Here is a 17,216-nt window from a genome sequence, read left to right as displayed (position 1 = left end):
TGACTAGAATGACTGAGGAACTCGATCTACTATTTAACTTTAGCATTAACAGCCACATATCGGAGTTACCTAACACATTTGACTGCACAGGCTTAGAAATTTATAGCTTTAAAAGTATACTAGAAAATAACAACAAAAATTTTAACCAATAATCTGATCATATAATTCAGATTCTGCAAATCAAACCCAAATTAAATAGAATAAAATAAAGATCAGAGTAGGTATCTGCCGGGAGCCAGCTCACGAGATCCCACCCATGACAGAGTCATGAGGAGAAGGACTGATCGAGCACGGCTTCTCAGGCCTCAGGGATTCTCGGAAGGCTGCCTCAGCGCTCACCTTAAAGATGATATCTGTCTTTCTGATGTTAGCTATAATAAACCTCTTCTTATTTTCTGTGACTTAGACAAAAGGCCTTTTCCTGATTCTCTTCTAAAATAGATCAATCTGAAACCTCAATTGACAAGGCCCCTGAATGGTAGCATCTTAATAAAATTATCTAGGATATAGAGTATACTAATCCCAATTCCTCTTGCTGGCATATTGGTTTGTTTAATAAATGTACCTGTGCCTTTGGAGCTAATGTGCATGACTGCTCCTTAACAATAAAACAGCATTCAGAGCCTCCGCACAGAAGGCCCCAATGGGCACAGAACCCTTCGTAGGAAAGAAGGCTTATTAGGAAATATAAGAAATATTGCTTTATGAAACTGTTACTTAGTCTATATTTACTCACTATGTTTTTGCTCTTAACGTATTTAGCCTATATAATGAAAGCATAATAGTTAGAGATTTATATAAATAGAAGTTTAGCTTTAATACAAATAATAAGATAACTGTTGATTTAACTGATGATTCTTACTTAGAGCTGACCTTTAGCTTGCTGTTCTATGACTTTATGGAACCACATTCTTTTCTGTTAAGCTCAAGGCGTAGAATAAATTACCGAAAACAGGTTTTACCTTGAAACTTTCTATTGATGAATTCTTTCCTGCTGTGCCTGATACAAAAGTGTTCTGACTGATCAACCCTTATCAATGGAGCGTCACAAGATGTTAGCAGGCCCCCAGGCCAGAAGATGATGTGAACAAAATGAGGCTTTTTGTAACTAAAGATATGCAAACGGTTTCGATGAGGGTCAAAACTGCTGGCCCATTAAGCTGAATTGGTATGACTCTATACTTTACATTTGTTTCTATGTACCACTAAAAATATAAAAGCTGTCTTGAAAACAATAAAGTCGGGAGACACTTGGAAATGCCAAGATTCGCTGAGTCTTCTCATTTCGCATCACTGACGCAGTCCTTCCTGAGGGAACCCCTGGACCAGCTGGAGCTGGACTCTGGCAGGTATCAATGGAGGGAAGGGGGATAAAACTCAAAGATGATTCTTTGAAAAGATCAACAAAATTGATAATTAGCAGGAGGGAGATAAGGTGCAGGTAAAAAAAGGAAGAGGGAAGGGAAGAGATGGGGATAGGGGTGTGCGGAAACATACACTGAGATTGACTTAGAGGTTAAAATAGAAAACAAAGATTGTGAAAATCAATAGTATAACAATGAAACAGAGGACTTAACAACAAACCCTACAGAAATCAAAAGAATTAAGGGAATATTATGAAAGGCTTTTTTCCGGATAACAAAGATCTCAGTTTAAAATGTTCATCTTTTTTTTTTTACCTTTTTATTTTGTATTGGGGTATAGCTGATTAACAATGTTGTGATAATTTCAGGTGAACAGCAAAGGGACTTATAAAAGTTTTTATACCAACAAGATAGACAATTTAAATGAGTCAAAGGAACTTCCTCAGCTGTCCAGTAGTTAGGACTCCATGCTCCCACTGCAGGGGGCACAGATTTGATCCCTGGTTGGGAAACTAAGTTCCCACAGGCCAAGTGGTACAGTCATAAATAAACAAACAAACAAATAAGTCAAATTCCTAGAAATACAAACTAATAGAAAGTTCCTAGAAAATACAAACTACCAGATACTGGCTCAAGGAAACAGAGAAACTGAATATACTAACATGAAGTAAAGAAACTAAATTTGTAATTAAAATATTCTACAAAAGAAAAGTCCAGGCCTGCTGGGTTTTTTCAATGATAAATTCTCTCAAGGAAAAAAATAATACAAACCTTATACAAACTCTTTAAAAAAACAGAGGAGAAAGAACTTCCCCAATGGTACAGTGACTGGATCAGAGTTTACCGGGAGAATTCTACATGCCTCGGAGCAACTGGGCCTAGGGCCACAACTACTGACCCCAGGGGCAGTAACTACTGAAGCCCGAGCATCTGAAGCCTATGCTCTGCAACAAGAGAAGCTACTGCAGTAAGAAGCCCATGCACCACAACGAAGAACAGATGCTGCTCGCCACAACTAGAGAAACCCCATGTGCACCAAGGAAGACCCAATGCAATCAAAACGTAAAAAAAAATAATGTCTTTTAAAAAATTAAAAACCAAGGAAAAGAGAGCAATTAACAACTCATTTTAAGAGGCCAATATAACCAAAAACATAAGACGACAAAGACATAACAGACAAAATATTCTAAGAAAATTACATTGGTGAACAGAGAGACAAGAATCATTCCCAAGTATCTTGCTTAGGAATAACAATAAGAGCTTACAAAGAGGACATTTTAAAATTTTTGAGACAAGTTCAATTTTAGACATGGTAAGTCTGAGATGCATCTGGGTCATTCAAGAAGAAATATTAAAGAGGGAGTTGTGTTAAAACTGTACTTGAGTGAGATTGCATAATGATAATATAATGTTTTATCCTGAGATACTTTGGCCACCTCATGTGAACAGTTGACTCACTGGAAAAGACCCCAGTGCTGGGAAGGATTGGGGGCAGGAGGAGAAGGGGAAAACAGAGGATGAGATGGTTGGATGGCATCACCGACTCGATGGACATGGGTTTGGGTCGACTCCGGGAGTTGGTGATGGACAGGGAGGCCTGGCGTGCTGAGATTCATGGGGTCGCAAAGAGTCGGACACGACTGAGCGACTGAACTGAACTGAACTGAATGTCCTACCAGATAAGACTTCTTCTCCTCTTAATAGCTTCTTAGTTGTTTTACACTTTCTGGTAAAAATTATATAACTAGCATTTTATATGTTAGTGATTTCTGGGTTTCAATGAGTTATTATATGATCATTTATCTTGTTCAAAATTTTAACCATGTCCATGTTTTACTTTTTCAAAATAACTGTAAAACATGAAATAGTGGGAAAACAGAGCTAAATAACCTTGACCAAGACCCTCTGACCTGTAAATTTCCTAATTTGCAAAAAATAAATCATACTGGAAATTTCCTGCGCATACAGGGTTAGGACTCCGGGCTCTCACTGCTGAGAGCCACAGGTTCAATGCCTCATCAAGGAACTAAAATCCCACAAGGTGCATGGCATGACCAAAAAAATAAATACAAATATACAGATAATTAAATAATAAATTACACTGATCATCACTTCAATTGTTAAAATTAAGTGCTTATTTAGGTTTTCCAAACCACTGCATGATATCCTGAGAGCAGAAATCATCCTAATACTGCATTCCATAGAATAGGAATTGAAGCAAGAATTCAATGAACCACGATTCTATAATTTCACACTTATAAAATGTCAAATGTCAGGACCTAAAGATATCCTCAATATATCCACTTCAACAAATAGTGTTGGGAAAACTGGATTGTCACATGCAATGTGGAATGAAAGAATGAAACCGAACCCCTGCCTTACACCATACACAAAAATCAAACACCAGAAACTATAAACTCCTAGAAGGATACAAAGGGGATAACTGCTTGACATCAATCTTGACAACAGTTTTTTTAGTTTGATGCCATAAACAAAAGTAACAAAACAAAAATAAACAACTGGGAAACATCAAACTAAAAAGCTTTTGCATAGTAAAGGAAAATATCAACAACATGAAAAGGCAAGCTACAGAATGGAAGAAAATATTTGCAAATCATATCTGGTACGAAGTTAATAACCAAAATACATGTAACTCAATAAAATATAAATAATCCAATTTAAAAATGGACAAAGAAATGGAATAGACATTTTTGCAAAGAAGAAATACAACTGGCCAACAGGTACATGCAAAGGTGCTCAAATTACTAAACAGAAACCAGAACCACAATGAGATATCATCTCAAATCTGTAAGAATGGCTTTCATCAAAAAGACAGATATCAGCTGAGGAGACATCATGAGCAAAGCTCACCCTCCTGAGTTGAAGATATTTATGGATAAGAAGTTATTGAAATTAAATGGTGGCAGATATGTCCAAGGAATATTGTGGGGATTTCATCCCTTTATGAATCTTGTGGTAGATGAATGTATGGAGATGGCAACTAGTGGCAACAGTACAATATTGGAATGGTGGTAATACAAGGAAATAGCATCATCATGTTAGAAGCCTTTGAACAAGTATGAACAATGGCTGTGCTCACCAAAGAAATCAACTGATTCCATGCATTCCCTTTCCACATTTTATGAGAAAAATTGGGGTGTGTACATTTTCTTACTGAACTTTTTTGCTAAATAATTGTAACAGTCAAAAATGCTTTCTCAATATAGAATATCTGCTCTTATTCTGATTTTTTTCTATCATGACCTGTTCCCAGCTGGAAAAACAACAAAAAGATAACAAGTAGTAAGGCTGTGGAGAAAAGCAAATAGTTGTGTATTGATGGTGGAAATGTAAACTGGTACAGCCATTATGAAAAACAGTACAAAGGTTTCTAAAAAAAAATGAGAACTGCCACATGACCCGGCAATTCCACTTCTGGGTATATATCCAAAAAAAGAAAAGAAAACAAGATGTCAAAGAGATACCTGCACTCCTGTGTTCATGGCAGCATTATTCACAATAACCAGATATGGAACAGATAAATGGTTAAAGAAGATGTGGTATGTATGCATAATGCATACATGCATACAGTCACACAGACAAAAAATGGGATAGTATTCGGCCACGAGAAAGAAGGAAACCCTGCCATTTGTGACAACACAGATGGACCTAAATGAAATAAGCCAGACAAAGACAAATACTGCATGGTGTCACTTACATGTGGAAGCCGGGAAAAAAAAAAAAAACCTTAAAAGTCAAAAACTCAAAGAAACAGTAGAAGTGGTTGCCAGGGGTTGGGGGCGAAGAATAGAGAGAAGCTGATAAAAGGATACAAATTCTCTGCTCTAAGATGAATAATGACTGAAAAATCTAATATACAACATGGTGACCATAGTTGATAACACTGTATTATACAGTTGAAATTTCCTTAGGGATTAGAACTTAAATATTCTCACCCATATATATAAAAACACAAGGTGATGGGTGGGTTAACTGAATAGACATGGAGGAATCCTTTCACACTATGTATCAAATCATTATGATGTACATTTCAAATACCTTACAATTTTGTCAACTATACTTCACCAGGGCTTCCCTGGTGGCTCAGATGGTAAAGAATCCACCTGCAATGCGGAGACCTGGGAATGGGCCACCCACTTCAGTATTCTGGCCCAGAGAATTCCATGGACAGAGGAGCCTGGCAGGCTACAGTCCACGGAATCGCAAAAAGTCAGACACAACTGAGCGACTTTGACGTCACTTCATGAGGATATCTCAACAAAGCTGAAAAAGGAAAAAATCCTCAGTATCTCCACTGTCGTGATCTTAAATAAAGGACATTTTAATTAAAGCCAATATTCTTTCTTATCTACACTACTAAAAGTAAATCTTGCCCTTCGTGTCAGAGAGTAGTAACAGGGAGCTGAACTTCTACCCCCACTAGACAATAACAAGACAGAATAACATGGTGGAAAGTGAGGCAAGTCATCACTCTACTTCCAGTCTCTGGTATGCTGAAGTTTCAGGGGAAGCTGAGATTCCACCCTTATCCTACAGCAAAAAAGTGGTGTGAGTCAGCCTACTCCTTCTCTTCCCTTGTGTCAATGACGCTCAGTGGAATTCAGCATTGTTGTTTAGTTGCTAAGTCCAGCCTGACTCTTGCTTTTACCAGGCAAGAATACTGGAGTGGATTGCCATTTCTTTCTCCAGGGGATCATCCCAAACCAGGAACTGAAACACCTGTCTCCTGCATTGTAGGCAGACTCTTTACCACTGAGCCACCAATACACGTTGTTGTTGTCCAGTCGCTAAGTCGTGTCTGACTCTTTGCGACCATATGGACTGCAGCATGCCAGGCTTCCCTGTCCTTCACTATCTCCCAGAGTTTGCTCAAACTTATGTCCATTGAGTTGGTGATGCCATCTGACCATCTCATCCTCTGTTGCCCCCTTCTCCTCCTGCCCTCAATCTTTCCCAGCATCAGGATCTTTTCCAATGAGTCGCAACAAATTTATAAGTTAGTATATCCCACTTTTGTAAGGAAACAGCAAGTGGGAACTGAAATTTCAGCTCATTCATTTGCAACAAGGCAGTTAAGAGTCAGCACTCCACTTCTGCTGAAATGGTGACAGTAGGGCCCAAGGAGAAGCAAAAACCCATGTAGCTATCATGTCGCTCCACAGGAGAACTGCTTGCTAAAAAGGATTAAATATGACCCTGAGTATCAGAATATAATATCCACAATACCACAAAACACTGAAAAATCAGTCAAACTAACAACTAGGAACATTCTAATTTAAATGAGAAAAAAAAAAACTGATGTATGTTCAAGAGAATCAGATCTTAGAACGATGTGACAAAGAATTTAAAGAAATTAACATACATACATGGGTACATAGCCGTGTCTGACTCTTTGCAACTCCACAGACTGTGGCCCACCAGGCTCGTCTGTCCGGGGAATTTTCCAGGCAAGAACATGGAGTGGGTTGTCACTTCCTACTCCAGGGGATCTTTCTGACCCAGGGATTGAACCCGAATCTCTTGCATCTCCTGCAATGGCAGGTGGATTCTTTACCACAGAGCCATCTGGGAAGCCTATACAATAGCCAAACTAAAATAACTAAAAAACTTGATAAATTACCTCAATAGTAAAGTGAGAATGACAGAGAACAGAATCATTGAACTTCAGGCCAAATCAATATAATTTACCCAAAATAGATGAAAAAATATTTAACAGTCTCAAGAATCTGTGGGACAATAAGAAAACGGCTAACATTCATACCACTGCCATCCTAGGAGGAGCTACTGCTAAGTCACCTCAGTCGTGTCCGACTCTGTGTGACCCCATAGATGGCAGCCCAGCAGGCTCTGCCGTCCCTGGGATTCTCCAGGCAAGAACACTGGAGTGGGTTGCCATTTCCTTCTCCAATGCATGAAAGTGAACAGTGAAAGTGAAGTTGCTCAGTCGTGTCCAACTCTTAGCGACTCCATGGACTGCAGCCTACCAGGCTCCTCCATCCATGGGATTTTCCAGGCAAGAATACTGGAGTGGGGTGCCATTGCCTTTTCCTAGGAGGAGCAGTGGAACTCAAAAAGTATTTCAACAAATAATGACTAAAAATCTCCCAAACTTGCCAAGATATAAATGTACAGATTCAAAACCCTTAAGAATGGAATTAGAGGGATAAATCTAAAGGATTTACAGAATAAATTCAAAGAAATCCACACCAAGACCCATCATTGAGTTCTGAAAGCTTATAGACACAAAAAAACCTTGAAAGGACCCAATGTAATTGCATTACAAGGAACATCAATTCCAACAACAGTGGATTTCTCAATGAGGGACATAAGGAAGTGGAACAAAGTTGTTCAAAGAAGAAAAGAAAAAAAATTAACAAGTCATGTACTCAAAAAGAAATATCCTTCAGGCATGAAAGCCAATCAAAAAGATATTCTCACAAAGCAAACAAAAATTTGTCACTGGCAAACCTACCCTTAAATGTATGATTAAAGGAAGTTTGCTAAACAGAGAAGATGTGTTAATAGAATGAACTTCAATCTTCAGAAAAGAACACTGTAATAGCTAAGAATGAGGGTAAACAATACGTTTCCTCATGGGAACATTAAATCTTACACGATGGCTGATGTAAAAATTACAACAATATCTCATAAGGCCCTATATGTAGAGGAAATATTTAGAGATAATCCTAGTTTACAACAGGAAAGGGTAAAAGGATCTGAATAGAAGTTGCTATACTCAACTCCAAATAATAAATCATCAATATAGACTATAAGTTAAAAATGAATAATACAAGATCTTAAACAATCACTAAGAAACTATTCAAGCACTATATAAAACTATATAAAAATACCATAAAAAAGATGGAATCTTAGAACTTCCTGATAGTCCAGCGGCTAAGCTCACTCTCCCAATGCAAGGGGCCCAGGTTCATCCCTGGTTTGGGAACTAGATTGCACATGCTGCAACTAAAGACGCTATGTGTCACAACTAAGACCCAGCGCAGCCAAATAATAAATAAAAATAAATATTAAGAAAAGATAGAATTAAAAAAAAATGTTTACGTAACCCACATGAAGGGAAGAAAAGAAAAACAGAGGAATCAAACAGTAACAGATTTAATACCTAGCATATCAATAACTGCCTTAAAATATAAATGGTCTAAATACACATATTAAAAGACAAAAGTTGGCAGAATGATAAAATTAAAACATGCTCCAACAATACATTCTCTAAAAGAAACCCATGTCAAACAAAAGACGTTAAGTATCCTTTTGTTTAAGGCAAAAAGACAGAAAAAGAAGATACACCATGAAGATACTGATTTTCTTAAAAAACAGAACTATTTTTGAAAAGGTAGTGGAAGGAGCTCTGCAGATGCCTTCATGGGGAAATAACCAGAACTGGGGAATTTTTCTTTTTAATAACCACTTGAAATCTCTGGCAATTGTCCTCAGACCATCTAAAAAAAAAAAAAAAAATGGTCCTCAGACTAGTTTTTAAAAACAAGAAGAAGAAACAAACAAACATTTAAGGAAAGTTACTAAATCTTGGTGGAAAAAACAGCAAGTCTGTGGCACTGAAGCTACAACCCACTCTCCACCTCCCCCAACCCCATGTAGATGGGACCAAAAAGACCTTTCCAACAGGCTCCAAGTCAAGGGGTAGGCCATCAGCATTTCTCATCCAGCAGAGCTCTGGACCGCAGATGCTAAATTCAAGGCAGCACAACCAAGAGGTCAGAAATTCCCTTCCTCCACACAGCCCCATATATAAGACACAACTCCATTCTAGACACAGTAGGACAAAAATTCTGGGGCGACTGGCTCATTTGCTTGTAATGCAGAGGTTGCATGCCTAAGAAGAACAAAGCCAATAAGACAACTGTACTTCACCCTGTATCCTGCTCATACAGTAGGGAAGTCACCCCAAGAAGTGAGCCATTAACCCCACCTACAGCTCTCCCAACAACACAAGAGGTGACTCAACACATGGACATCACCAGATGGTCAATACCGAATTGAAACTGATTATATTCTTTACAGCCAAAGATGGAAAAGCTCTATACAGTCAGGAAAATCAAGACCAGGAGCTGACTGTGGCTCAGATCATGAACTCCTTATTGCCAAATTCAGCCTTAAATTGAAGAAAGTAGGGAAAACTACTAGACCACTCAGGTATGACGTAAATTAAATCCCTTATGATTATACAGTGGAAGTGACAAACAGATTCAAGGGATTAGATCTGATAGACAGAGTGCCTGAAGAACTATGGATGAAGGATTGTAACACTGTACAGGAGACAGAGATCAAGACCATCCCCAAAGAAAAGAAATGCAAAAAGGCAAAATGGCTGTCTGAGTAGGCCTTACAAATAGCTGAGAAAAGAAGAGAAATGAAAGGCAAAGGAGAAAAGGAAAGATACACCTATCTGAATGCAGAGTTCCAAAGACCAGTAAGGACAGATAAGAAAGCCTTCCTTAGTGATCAATGCAAAAAAATAGAGGAGAATAATAGAATGGGAAAGACTAGAGATCTCTTCAAGAAAATGAGAGATACCAAGGGAACATTTCATGCAAAGATGGGCACAATAAAGGACAGAAATGGCATGGACCTAACAGAATCAGAAGATATTAAGAGGTGGCAAGAATACACAGAAGAACTATACCAAAAAGGTCTTAATGACCCGATAACCACAATGGTGTGATCACTCACCTAGATCCAGACACCCTGCTTATTGTCACCCCGTTTATTTAACTTACATGTGGAGTACATCACACGAAATGCTGGGCTGCATGAAGCACAAGCTGGAATCAAGATTGCCGGGAGAATTATCAATAACCTCAGATATGCAGATGACACCACCCATATGACAGAAAGCAAAGAGGAACTGAAGAGCCTCTTGAAAGTGAAAGAGGAGAGTGAAAAAGCTGGCTTAAAACAACATTCAAAAAATGAAGATCAAGGCATCCAGTCCCATCACTTAAAGGCAAATAGATGGGGAAACAATGGAAATAATAACAGACTTTATTTTCTTGGGCTCCACAAATCACTGCAGATGGTGACTGCAGCCTTGAAAAGACGCTTGCTCCTTGGATGAAAGCTATGACCAACCTAGACAGCATATAAAAAGCCAGAGACATTACTTTGTCAACAAAGGTCCGTCTAGTCAAAGCTATGGTTTTTCCAGTAGTCATGTATGGATGTGAGAGTTGGACCAGAAAGAAAGCTGAGAATCAAAGAATTGATGCTTTTGAGCTGTGGTGTTGGAAAAGACTCTTGAGAGTCTCTTGGACTGTAAGGAGATCAAAACAGTCAATCCTAAAGGAAATCAGTCCTGAATAGTCACTGGAAGGACTGATGCTGAAGCTGAAACTCCAATACTTTGGCCACCTGATGCAAAGAGCTGACTGATTTGAAAAGACCCTGATGCTGGAAAGGATTGAAGACAGGAGGAGAAGGGGACGATAGAGGATATGATGGTTGGATGGCATCACCGACTCAATGGACATGAATCTGGGTAAACTCTGGGAGTTGGTGATGGACAGGGAGGCCTGGAGTGCTGTAGTCCGTGGGGTCGAAAAGAGTAAGAAACAACTGAGCGACTGAACTGACTGGCAGCTCCAGAGCAGTGGCTCAGAGAATTTACCTAGGGGAAGAGGTAGACTGTAAGAACAGAAAGCTCTGAAGTACTTTCCAAATCAACTGACTTTACTTGGAACAAAATATGCAAAAGTTCAAAACTAAGAGCACTTCCTGAAACAGAAAATTTTGATGGCAAACAAGAGGAAGTTGATACCTTCGTGAGAACAATAAGCTAAACTACAAGTCAACTGTTTATCAGAGACCCAAGGAACCTAAAAAGGGATCATGACAAACCTCAAAGACAATCTCAAAAACTATCTTGGAACAGGGTCTGAATTTTATTACAAAAGACTCTGGAAAAAGTTAGATCCCAAAGCACAGCCTGGTATGATATCAAGAGAGGTAGATATCATAACAGATCAAAAATATAAACAGAACCCACCTAAAATCATGATATGCCAGGATGACTACATATACCCAAGATTAAGCCCTCTGATAAGAAATATCAGAGGCTTCATATTGTTCAGTCACTAAGTTGTGTCCAACTCTGCAACCCCATGGACTGCAGCATGCCAGGCTCCTCTGTCCTCTATCTCCCAGGGTTTGTTCAAATTCTTGTCCACTGAGTTGGAAATGCTATCTAACCATCTCATTCTCCATTGCCCCCTTCTCCCCTGCCCTCAATCCTTCCCAGCATCAGGGTCTTTTCCAATGAGTTAGCTCTTCAGATGGCTGTAGAATTTGAGCTTTAGCAACAGTCTTCCAAAGAATATTCAGTTGATTTCCTTTAGGACTGACTAGTTTGATCTCATAGTAGTCCAAGGGACTCTCAAGAGCCTTCTTCAGCATCACAATTCAAAATCATTAATTGTTCGGCATTCAGTCTTCTTTGTGACCCAACTATCACAAACATACATGACTAACGGAAAAACCATACCGCTTTTACTGTATGTATCTTTGTCAGCAAAGTGATGTTTCTGCTTTTTAATATGCTGTATAGGTTTGTCACAGCTTTCCTTCCAAGGAGCAAGTGTCTTTAATTTCATGGCTGCAGTCACTGTCCACAGTGATTTTGGAGGCCATGAAAATAAAATCTGTCACTGTTTCCACTTTTTCCCCATCTATTTGCCACGAAGTGACAGGACCAGATGCCATGGTCTTAATTTTTCTAACGAGTTTCAAGCCAGCTTTTCCACTCTCCTCCTTCACCCTCATCAAGAAGCTCAATAGTTCCTCTTCACTTTCTGCCATTAGAGTGATATTATCTGCACATGTGAGGATGTTGATATTTCTCCTGGCAATCTTAATTTCAGTTTATCTTTCATCCGGCCCAGCATTTTGCATAATGTACCATGTATATAAGTTAAATAAGCAGGGTAACAACATACAGTCTTGACGTACTCCTTTCTCAATTTAGAACTAGTCAGTTGTTTTACTGTTTCTGGTTCTAACTGTTGCTTCTTGACCCACATACAGGTTTCTCAGGAGACAGGTAAGGTGGTCTGGCATTCTCATCTCTTTTAAGAATTTTCCAGTTTGTTGTGATCCACACAGTCAAAGGCTTTAGCATAGTTAATGAAGCAGAAGTAGATGTTTTTCTGGAATTCCCTTGCTTTCTCCATGATCCAACAAATGTTGACAATTTGATCTCTGGTTCCTTTGCCTCTTCAAAACCCAACTTGTACATCTGAAAGTTCTCAGTTCACATACTGTTGAAGCCTAACTTGAAGGATTTTTGGCATAACCTTGCTTTGTAAAATGAGTCCAATTGTACAGTAGTTTGAACTTTCTTTGGTATTGCCCTTCTTTGGGATTGGAATGAAAACTGACCTTTTCCAGTCCTGTAGCCACTGCTGAGTTTTCCAAATCTGCTGACACATTGAGCATCATCACTTTAACAGCATCATCTTGTACAACTTTAAATAGCTCAACTGGAATTCTGTCACCTCCACTAGCCTTGGTCATCTCTACTAGTTTTGTTCATAGTAATGCTTCCTGAGACCTATTTGATTTCACACTCCAGGATGTCTAGCTCTAGGTGAAAGAGCACACCATCGTGTTTATCCAGGTCACTAAGACCTTTTTTGTACAGTTCTGTGTTTTCTTGCCACCTCTTCTTAATCTCTTCTGCTTCTGTTAGGTCCTTACCGTTTCTACCCTTTACTGTGCCCATCCTTCCATGAAACGTTCCCTTGGTAAGTCCAGTTCTTTTGAAGTGGAATATAAATTTGCTGCTGCTGCTGCTAAGTCACTTCAGTCGTGTCCAACTCTGTGCGACCCCACAGATGGCAGCCCACCAGGCTCCCCCGTCCCTGGGATTCTCCAGGCAAGAACATTGGAGTGGGTTGCCATTTCCTTCTCCAGTGCATGAAAGTGAAAAGTGAAAGTGAAGTCGCCCAGTCGTGTCCGACTCTTAGCGGCCCCATGGACTGAAGCATACCAGGCTCCTCCATCCATGGGATTTTTCCAGGCAAAAAATGATCCAGTCAAGTCACTAAACAAACAAACAATTGGCAGTCCTGGGGGTTGGGGAGATAAGCATTACAAAAGAAGGCAGAAATGGAAAAATGAAAGAACAAAGGTTATGTGATATATAAAGCAAACAAAAAGCAAAATGGCAGGCATAAGTCCAACTATATCAACAGTAACATTACGTGTAAATAGAATAAACAAGCCAACCAAAAGACAGCGATTGTTAGGCTGGATTAAAAACAAGACCAAAAATAAGACCCAACTACATACTGTCTACAAAAGATACCATTTATATTCAAATACACAAACAGATTCAAATGTGGTCACAAAGAGTCAGACAGGACTGAGCAACTGAACAACAATGGAAGGTAAGAAAAGATATCATACAAACAGCAACAGTAAGATAATGGCTATAGTAATTAAAGTACTTCTTAGTCCTCAGAACATGCTGAAGAATGAAAGATTAATGTATAAAACTCAATTGTATTTGTATGCAGTAAATAATGAATATGAAGTAATAGACAATTCAAAAATATGAAATTAAGAAGATATTTTCATTTATAATAGCATTAGAAAGAATACAATACAGTTGACCCTGAACAGCATGGGTTTGAACAGCAGAGGTATACCTATACATTGGTATTTTCCAATAGTAAATACTACAGTGGGCATCCCTGGTGGCTCAGACAGTAGAGAGTCTGTCTGCAGTGTGGGAGACCCAGGTTCAATCCCTGGGTTGGGAAGATCCCCTGGAGAAGGAAATGGCAACCCATTCCAGTATTCTTGCCGGAAAACCCCATGGATGGAGGAGCCTGGCAAGCTACAGCCCATAGGGTCACAAAGAGTCAGACACAAGTGAGCAAATTCACTTTTTCATACTACAGTATCACACAATTCATGGCTGGTTTTATCTATGGATGCAGAATCACAGATATGGAAGAACCAAACTGTATATACAGAGAAATGACTGTAAATTATACACAGATTTTTGCTTTGCCTGCTCAAAAGGTTGGCATCCCAACCACGACAATGTTCAAGGGCAAACTGTACTTAGAAATAAATTTCTTAACGTGTAAAACCTATATTCCGAAACCTGTAAAATACTGTTGAAAGAAATTAGCGAATTCCTAAATACAGGCATACCTTGGAGATACTATGGGTTTGGTTCCAGACCATCACAATAAATTGAGTTTCACAATAAAGCAAGTCACACAAATTTTTTGGTTTCCCAGTACATGTAAGTTACACTTATACTATACTGTAGTCTGGCAAGTGTGCAACAGCATTGTGTACAAAAATATATATATATATATATACACATACCTTAATTAAAAAATACTTTACAATTAAAAAATGCTAATCATCATCTGAGCCTTTAACAAGATGTAATCTTTTGATGGTGGAGGGTTTGAAATATTGTGACAATTACCAAAATGTGACAGATACATGTAGTGAGCAAATGCTGTTGGAAAAATGACGCTGATTTGCTTGATGTAGAGTTACCACAAAACTTGCATTTGTAAAAAACACAGCAGCTGCAAAGCACAACAAAGCAAGGTATGCCTATAAATGTAGAGATGTCCTAAGTTCATGAGTCAGAAGACTTAATGTTGTTAAGATGGCAATACTCCTCAGAACTGGCTTACAAATTCAACATAATTTCTATCAAATTCCCAGCTTGCTTTTTTGTAGAAATCAACAGGCCAATGCTAAAACTCATATAGAAAATCAAGGGACCTATAATAGAATAACTAAAATAATCTCAAAGAAGAACAAAGATGGAGACTTATTACCAACTTTAAATCTTACTACAAAACTATAAGCAAGACAATTTGGTACAGGCATAAGGATGCACATAAACACTCATTGCCCAGTATTCATAGGGGAATGGTTCCAGGACCCCTATAGATATCAAAATCCTTATATAAAATCAAAAAATATTTGTATATAACTTACACACAACCTTCTATATACTTTTTTCTTCTTCTATATACTTTAAATCATCTTTAGATTACGTATAATACCTAACACAATGCAAATGCTATGTAAATAGTTGCCAGGGTGGCTTTGCTCTTTATAACTCTGAAAATTTTTTTCTTTATATTTTCTATCTGTAGTTGGTTGAATCCATAGATGTGAAACCCCAAGATATGGATACCAGTTAAAATGACAAAGACAGATAATATCAAGTATTAGTAAGAAAGCAAAGCAATTAAAAATCTCAAACACTACTGGCAGATGTATAACTTGATACAACCACTCAAGAAAACTGGCATTATCTAGCAAAGCTGAACTCACGCGCAACTTCTAACTCGGCAAGTCCACTCTAAAATAAGGATGTAAACAACAGAATGTGTGCATATGTTCCCCAAGAGACATGTTAAATAAACATATTCACAATAGTAAAACACACTATAAACAACTCAAATGTCCACCAATATTTGAATGGATAAATTTTAGTACATTCATACGATGAATGGTGTGGAGACAATGAACAAACTACAACCAAAAGCAATGCGAATAATCTCACAATGTTGAGCAAAAGCTGCTGCTGCTGCTGCTAAGTCGCTTCAGTTGTGTCCAACACTGTGCGACCCCACAGGCGGCAGCCCACCAGGCTCCCCCGTCCCTGGGATTCTCCAGGCAAGAACACTGGAGTGGGTTGCCATTTCCTTCTCCAATGCATGAAAGTGAAAAGTGAAAGTGAAGTCGCCCAGTCGTGTCTGACTCTTAGCGACCCCATGGACTGCAGCCTACCAGGCTCCTCTGTCCATGGGATTTTCCAGGCAAGAGGACTGGAGTGGGGTGCCATTGCCTTCTCCAGCAAAAGCAGTCAGTCACAAACTAGTACATACTGTATTGTTCTATTTAAATAAAATTTGAGGGCTTCCCTGGTGACTCAGTGGTAAAGAATCTGTCTGCCAATGCAGGAGAGACAGGTTCGATCTCTGGTGCAGGAGGATCCCACAGGCTGAGGGGAAACTAGTGAGCCTGTACTCTGGAAACCAGGAGCTGCATCTGCTAAGCTCATGTGCCATGACTGCTGAAGCCCTGCAGCCCACGCTCTGCAACAAGAGAACCCCTTGCACTACAAGTAGAGAATAGCTCCTCCAGCAACGAAGACCCAGCACAGCCAAATAAATAAATAAATAAAAATTTAAAACAGGCATATTAACCTATGTTGTTAGAAGTTAGGTTCACAGGTAGTATACAATAACTGGAAGGAGACTCAAAGAATACAGGCCTATAGGGTAATAACGTACTTTCTCATTCTGGTTGTCGAATTTAAAAGTATGTTTACTTTATGCATACTGACTGAACTATATGCTTTAGATTTTTACACCTCTATATACATTTCAATAGAACATTTACTTAAAAACTACATATCATTAAAAATAAACCAATTATTTTAGTCCCCATCACAGAACTACTCTATAAGCAAAACTGATTACTACACCTTGACAATGCTCTCTACTGAAAAGACAAAGTTTTCAAACAACTTTTCGACATGAGATTGCCTTTTTCCCAAGATCCTGAAAGGATAAGCAAGTTTCATCATGCCACATTAAATGACCCATTGGACTCAACAGTAGATCAAACAGACATAAAATGTGCCACTGTAATAAAAATTAGTTTCATGCTGTTCAGAATTTGGCAGTAGACCTGTGAACTGCTCGAGTGTAATATGCTGCTATGACACATCAGCTGAGAACCGTTCATCTAACTCCCTTTTTAACGTGTAAAATCTTGAGTGTTTTCAGAAGTAGGAAGAACAGG

The 17,216-nt window shown here is 38.8% G+C and overlaps 1 protein-coding gene and 1 pseudogene across 8 annotated transcripts in view; one reads left to right on the top strand and one right to left on the bottom strand.

Moving 5' to 3' along the window:
• Nucleotides 1–17,216, bottom strand: part of TRIM33 (tripartite motif containing 33) — a 188,029-nt gene that overhangs the window by 151,019 nt on the left and 19,794 nt on the right. The window lies entirely within an intron of this gene.
• LOC145507264 (small nuclear ribonucleoprotein G pseudogene) lies at nucleotides 4,221–4,447 on the top strand (annotated as a pseudogene).

The sequence above is a fragment of the Giraffa tippelskirchi genome, chromosome 5 (genome assembly GCF_054371585.1).
Source record: "Giraffa tippelskirchi isolate mGirTip1 chromosome 5, T2T-mGirTip1v1.2.pri, whole genome shotgun sequence".
Classification (NCBI taxonomy): Eukaryota; Metazoa; Chordata; class Mammalia; order Artiodactyla; family Giraffidae; genus Giraffa; species Giraffa tippelskirchi.
The sequence above is the reverse complement of the archived record's forward strand: the minus strand, read 5'-3'. Positions and strand labels throughout refer to the sequence as shown.